The sequence below is a fragment of the Mastomys coucha genome, unplaced genomic scaffold, assembly GCF_008632895.1.
Source record: "Mastomys coucha isolate ucsf_1 unplaced genomic scaffold, UCSF_Mcou_1 pScaffold22, whole genome shotgun sequence".
NCBI lineage: Eukaryota > Metazoa > Chordata > Mammalia > Rodentia > Muridae > Mastomys > Mastomys coucha.
The window spans coordinates 204,006,479-204,013,961 of NW_022196905.1; the positions used below are offsets into that span (position 1 = coordinate 204,006,479).

At 41.7% G+C, this 7,483-nt stretch overlaps 1 protein-coding gene across 2 annotated transcripts in view; it reads right to left on the minus strand.

Annotated features, from left to right (window-relative positions):
* The window catches only part of Klhl2 (kelch like family member 2), a 110,665-nt gene that overhangs the window by 28,318 nt on the left and 74,864 nt on the right, over positions 1–7,483 (minus strand). The window lies entirely within an intron of this gene.

The following is a 7,483-nucleotide window of genomic DNA, read 5'->3' on the forward strand; positions in this document are numbered from 1 at the left end:
GGTGGTGTGGGCTGTGCCTCTCAGTGCTAGAGAAATGGAGACAAGAGGATATCCAGGGCTCCTGAAGAATAACAGATGAGGTTCCATATACATGTATGCATGTTCATGTATACACACATGCATACACACATGCGCGCGCGCGCACACACACACACACACACACACACACATACACACACACACACACACACACACACACACACACGCATGAGCATGTTCACCTATCCACTCTTCTTTCTTCAGCAGTCATATCATATTGTTTTGTTGTTCTTTTTGATTTTGTTTTGTATATTCCAAGTGAATTCACCAGGAGTTTCATCCTTACAAGTTTTGTGTGAACTACAATAAAACGGTATAACAGAATTAGGGGGTGGAGTAGGTATTGAACTGAGGGACGGGCCATACTAGGCAAGCACTACTGAGCCATATCCCCGGTCCTCTTTCCACTTTTCATTTTGAGACAGCCTCTCACTAAGTTGCCCAGAATGGCCCTGAATTCACTTTGCAGCCCAAGCTGGTTTTGAGATTGCAATTCCCACGTAGCTGCAATCATAGGCATTCATTACCAGGCCTGGCTTTTTCAAAAGATGCTACTTAGTTAGTGAACCATAAAAAATTAAAGACTCATAAGTACGTCAATCTTAATGGCTATAAAGCTGTACAATTACAAGAAGATCCTCTAGAAATGTCAAAACTAGAGAGAGTAAGAGATCAATTGTGCCCATGTCTGACACGGGAACGGCGGGAGTGAATGGAGGGTTTTCAGAACAGGGTGGCTATCCTGTAAAGGTGGGTGCGTATGTGTCTTACGCAGTTGTCAGAACCTACACAATGTACAATGCAAAGAATGAACACCAGCATGCACTACAACATTTTTTTTGACATTATTTTCCCCCCTTCCCTTTCCTCTCACCCGATTCTCCCATATAACCCCTCCCCACTGTCCTTCAATTTTATGGCATCTACTCTCATTAGCTGTTACTCCGGAGATATATATGTGTATGTATTCTGGAACATTACCTACTCAGTCCGCATCATGCTACCTGTATATAAGTCTTCTGGACTGACTATTTGACAATGCACAATCAGTTGATGTGCTCTTCCCTGGGGAAGGCCGCCACTCCTGTGCCTGTCTTTCCTTGGTTGCCTAGAGTACTTTGTGTACGGTTGAGGCCCGACAGGTTTTTCTCTGTCTACTTTAGCATGACAGACTACAGGCTTTCAATAATGGCCACACCAGTCTGTCAGCTGTAAGAAGTATTCTAAGGTGTTTATAATGGGAAACGAGGTGGAACAGAGGAACTAAAGAAATACATGGTAAACGTTATTTTGTTCTAGTATTTTCTGAAAACCTAAAATTTTTCTAAAACTAAAATCATGTTAAAAAGAAGAATGTAGCCGGGCAGTGGTGGTACACACCTTTAATCCCAGCACTTGGGAGGCAGAGGCAGGCAAATTTCTGAGTTTGAGGCCAGCCTGGTCTACAGAGTGAGTTCCAGGACAGCCAGGGCTATACAGAGAAACCCTGTCTCTCAAAAACCAAAAAAAAGAATGTATTAATAAACAATATGAATGATAAATCTGTGGTTAAATTTAAAGTCGACCAAAAGTTAATTGCAAGAGAAGTTTCAAATTAGTATTGGAAAATTACAAAATGGGAATCAAAAGGTATTCTGTAATGGTGGGTAGGTATGTGTCTCAGTGCTTAGGGAATGATCGTATGGAACATTCACCCAGTGGGTCTTGGGTTAAAGAACAGACCACGATCCCTTCTATATCTAAAAATACCACCCTCCAGTTCTCTGCCCTCACCAGACATTTATGCAATCAATCAATCAATCAATCAGTCTGAAGGTTTTTCTTTTTTAAAAAAATTATCCATTTATTTGGTGTGTGTGATATGTGTGTGGCGTGTGTGTATATATGGTAAGTGTATATATGATATGTATATGTGTGTGGTGTATGGTTGTGTGTACATGTGGTGTGTACATGTAGTGTGTGTGTATGTGTGTGTGTGTGTTTGAGAACTCACTACCCACAAGCTATCCTCTGATCTCACATCCTGGCAATGACATGTCTCCACCTCATGAAAAATAGATAAGGAAATGTCAAAAAGGAAAATAACATATGAAAGCAGAACAAGCTGGTGCGGTGGCACACACCTGAGGTGCTGAGCCAGGTGTGTGAAGAACCCAAGGCCGCAATGAGTTCTATAGAAGCCTAGGTAACCTGGCAAGACCCTGTGTCAAAAAAGCATTAATGGGGGTGGAAGGGATGGCTCAGCCACTAAGAGCCCTGGATGCTCTGGCTGAGGAACTGGCCTTGGTTCCTCACAGCCCATGGTGGTGCATCACTGTTTCTAACTCCAGTTCAAGGGAGTATCGCTTCTGCTTCTGGCCTCCACGGCTGCTGCATCGATATGGTACAAACACACGTATGCAGACAAAACACTCACATAGATAAAGTAGTTTTAAAGCAAGAAGACACTTCCCCTTTAAAATTTTTGAAGCAGATTCTCATGTTTCCTGCTTCCTGTCCTAGAACTTGATGCATAATCATAGGTGACCTTCAGCTTTTAGACCACTAGGCTCTACCTCTGCTTCAGACTGCACGCATGCACCACCACGCCCGGTTCCCAGCAGTGCAGGCACAGGCCTTCCTGTATGCTAGGCAAGCACACTCACATTTCCAGCCCCAATAATGACATGACTTCTACCAAAAGTTCTGGAACACTGAAGAGCAAATTCACTTTGTGGAAAATAGGGCAAAAGGGTATACATTTAAAAATATTTATGGGCAGCAATTTGGAAATTCAAATAGAAAAAGAGACAGCAGTTACCAAACTCACACGAACTTACATAAAATTCTTCCCCTCAGCCATAGCAGTTTTTCACCCTACAAGTATGTCTATAACCTTTTTTTTTTTTTTGCTAAGTTTCTTCCACAAACTTAAAAATGAATCAAAATAAGAGACTGCTGGACTCCCAGTTCTTCTCAAATGGGAAAAAGTTCACCAGCAGTGATATACATACACATACATATACACATACACATATACATATTTTTTTCCTTGTGTCTCTTTCATGAGCAGGAAAAAACTACTCACTCAAAAACAATCTTGGTTAAGTTAAAAAAAAACAAAAACAACACCTCAGCAATTATATAGATTAGAAGTTATTGTTCATATTATTTACTAATGGTTATCAGCACAACATGGTTCTACACACTGACCTACAAACTAGTTCATGTGAGCTGACTCGACCACACAAAGCAATGTGGCTCTTATGTATCCTTGCATCCCTGACCCAGGCCACAGTGGCTTTTCTGCTTGACCAGCTACATGCTCATGACACTTGGGTCTAGCCTCCTCCCCTCCTTCTTCTCTTCCTCCTTCCATCAACTTTATTTTTTGAGAGACTATCTCAACCAAGACTGTCTCAGTTCGTAGCCCAGGCTGGCCTCAAACTCACAGGAACCACTGGCCTCAGCCTCCTGGGTGCTGGGGCCTGGACTAGCCACTAGGCCTGGTTCTGCCTCTTTTTTCTCTTTTACAATCCTCATATGGTAAATTAAAAAGAAAAACTGTTTGGTGAAGAATAAGTTCTTGGTGTGACCTTCTGCTAAGGACTGCTGGAAATTGGAAATAAAGGAGTACACCAATGACTGCTTGGCAATGGAATGTCCCTTTGCTTTGTGTTTGTTTGAGACTGGGTCTCACCTCAGACTCACGATGCAGCCAAGGATGACCTTGATCCCCTGACCTTCCTTTTTCTATATCCTTCTATGTTCTGGGATTGCAGGCGTATACTACAACATCTGACGATTGATGAAATATTCCCAATTAATGGCTGATGCAAAACATGTCTGAATAGTGTACTCATCTGAAGGGGATTTGCTAGTGTCACAGTGGTGATCCTCCAACTTTAGGCTAAGTGGGACAGCTTCACTCGTGCCAGATGTGGTGATGAGTACATTCAATCCTGACACTAAGAAGGCAGAAGGAGGATGGTGAGTTTGATGTCATGACTACATCCTGAGAACCTGTCTAAAACATAATAGTAAAACAAAACAAACCCATTTTTTGGTTTTTTTGGTTTTTTTTTATTTTTTTTGGTTTTTCGAGACAGGGTTCTTCTGTGTAGCCCTGGCTGTCCTGGCACTCACTCTGTAGACCAGGCTGGCCTCGAACTCAGAAATCCGCCTGCCTCTGCCTCCCAAGTGCTAGGATTATAGGCGTGCGCCACCACCGCCCGGCACAAACCCATTTTTTAATATGAGCTAGAATTCTGAGAAAAACAGACCAGTATCCCACAGTGGATAAGATTTATTATCAGGAATCATTGCACGTTTGCATATACAGTCACACAACCACACACACAGACGGTCCTGTGGACCTGTGAGCCACATTACCCAATGCATGTGTGGGCCCCAGGATGCCTGCAGGAGTGTCCTACCTCTTGACACTGCTACACAATGTTGCCATCTACAGAGTTCACATAGGAGTAAAATTCTTAACAAATCATACAGGCGCACAGATAATCTCATAATGTTTTAAGTAAGCTTACGATGTTTGAGCTGGGACTCAACCATAGTTACCCCTGGGTGCATACGGCCTAGGGTGCATACAGGTAGGACACATCTTGATAAGAAAAAAGACTATTTGTGTGAAAGTACCTATGCATAATCTCTTTGAACGTGAAGCAAGAGGCTAGAGAGATGGCTTATCAGTTAAGAGTGCTTGCTGTACAATCGTAAGAGCATCACTTAAGGTCCAATGACCCACATAACAAGCCATGCAGACTGTGAATGCCTAACTCCAGATCCAAAGGTAGGGAGGGAGACAGCTGGATGGATTGCTGGGGTTAGCTGGCTTCCAGTCGCGACAAGAAAATATAAGCTCCGAGTTCGGGGACAGATTCTTCAAAGGCACAAGTGGAAAGCAAGAGAGAAGGGCACAAGGCCTTCTGTTTCTACGCATATACCTATGCACCATACCCACACCCACTCCCAGATAAATGGGCATATACACTTACACACATACACACACAAATAAACAAAATTTAGAGGTAGGGTCTCTGGGTAAAGGTGATTTTACACAAATCTGAAGGCCTGCTTCTAATTGCCAGAACCCACATAAAAGTGCAGGAGAGAAACTAAACTATTCCAGAGTCATCCTCTGACCTCCACATGCATACCCTGGCACACACGCACTCACACCTACAGACACCACACATACAGAACCCACAATAAATACAACATTTTAAATAAACCAATCCTACCATTTCGAGGGACAAAAGTTTGATTTCCTATTTGTTAAAAAAAAAAAAAAAAAAAAAAAAAAGGATACCAAATGTGCAAGGGCAAAAGGAGCTGTGCAGACTGCTGTGGAAACATGCAACATCCAGACATCTCTGAGGGAAATGCTTGGCCTTCTCCTCAGCTTTGGTTAGAATGAAACCATACTTAAAGGTTATGTGAGACTCTCACCATAGGGCAAGCTACTTCCCACATATATTTACACTGACATGCGCGTGTGCGTGCGTGCGTACATGTGTGTGCATCTAATAATAGCAATTTCTCAATGCCATTATATAAAAATACATCTGACAGAAACCACAGGAAGACAGGAAGGTAACTGCCCGCCTGCTATTTTATGTGTTCTGGATCCAAATGATTTGTCTGGTGCTTATCTCATGACATGAAGGACTCTCACATTACAACAACTACTACTAAAATAAAAATGACATGAGTGAATCTCTCCAGCTTCGATCCACAAAATCATGGAGCCCAAAGTGTCTTACAAACCTCTACTGTGAACCTGTATGTGAGTGTGTATTTTGTGAGTGTATGTGAGTGTGAGTGTGTGTGTGTATGTGTGTGTTTGAGTGTATGAATATGATTTTATGTGTGTTTGAGCGTGTGAATGTGTATAAGTGTTCATGTGTATGAGTATACGAGTGTGTGTGTATGTGAATATATGTGTGTGTATGCGTGTGTGTGTGTGTATCACACTGCAGGTTAGAGGACACATGGACAGCTCCATAGAGAGCAGCTCTCAAATCTCACAGACATACTTGGCCACTTGGGAAATGACATACTCCAAGTTATCCTCCGCCACACTAGCAGGGTATGCAGAAGATGACAATACTGGGCTCAAGTCTGGAGACTTGAACATATGAGGAACACTGATCTTAATTATGTAAAAGTTCACCAAGAAGCATTGTAGCCATGCAATGGAATATTCTATACATGCTAAAAGGGAAGCTCACAACATAAACACAGCCTTAAGAAATACAACTAAATAAGACAATATAAGGCATAGCTCAGTATATATAACATGCTAGCTATACAATGTTACACATGCCATATATGGTAGTCACATACAGAAGGGAGGCATATATATGATAATATGCATAAGATGTAAAAGTAGCTAATAAATTCTTGCAAGTAACAGGAAATAGTATGTGCAAATCACATATGTAATGAGTTTGTATCCAGAACAACCTAAATATCATATAACACAATTAAAAAATAAGGGTTAACAGACATATCTCAAAAGACCACACACAAATGCCCAATGAGATTACAAACAGTGTAACTCATCAGCAGGGAAATGGAAATGGATCCACAGACAGCTGTTCAGCATCCTGTGCCCCCTTCGTGTCTTGATGGTTCCACTGACGCCAAGTCTAAATTAGTTGACTATTCTTTCCTTTCTCTTAAAAAAAAAAATTATTGTGTGTATGTGTATATGTGTGTTTGTGTGTGTGTATATATGTGTATGTGAGTATATATGTGTATTGTGTGCATGTGTGTGAGTATATATATGTGTGTGCATGTGTGTATGTGAGTATGTGTGTGTGTGTGTATACATGTGCATGCGTGCAAATGCCACTGAGCACACAACTTTATGGAATCAATTCTCTCTACAACCCTTACATGTGTCCTACTCAACTTGTCACCTTTGCCCTGTAAGTACTTTATCTGCTGGGTCACTTCTCCACCTCCCACCTTACTATTAATTGTGATGAAATGTCCCACTTTAACTATCTTCTAAGGTCCTGGTTAGTAATGTCACAAGCTCACATTGATGCAAAACACACCCTAGAACTTTCTCATCCTGAATATGAATGATGCTGTGCGTTTCTCCCATCCCACCTTCTCTCCAACTCATAGCCTGAATTTACAAATCTTTTTGATTCTTGATTTTTTTCCTTCAGCAGTGCTCAAGGAAACATAATATTGACTGGTACAAGGAATTTTTTATAAAGCCATCAGAAACAAGTTGCATTACACTTGTGAATAAGCTCCAGGTTTTTCATAATAATTCACTATTAGGCATGTCACCCCTGAATGCTTACTACTGGAAGTTCCTTCAAATTAGCCCCCCCATGGTGTCTTACTTAGGGTTACTATTGCCCCTCCCCTTCATGGTGTCTTACTTTGGATTACTATGCCCCCCCCCATGGTGTCTTACTTTGGA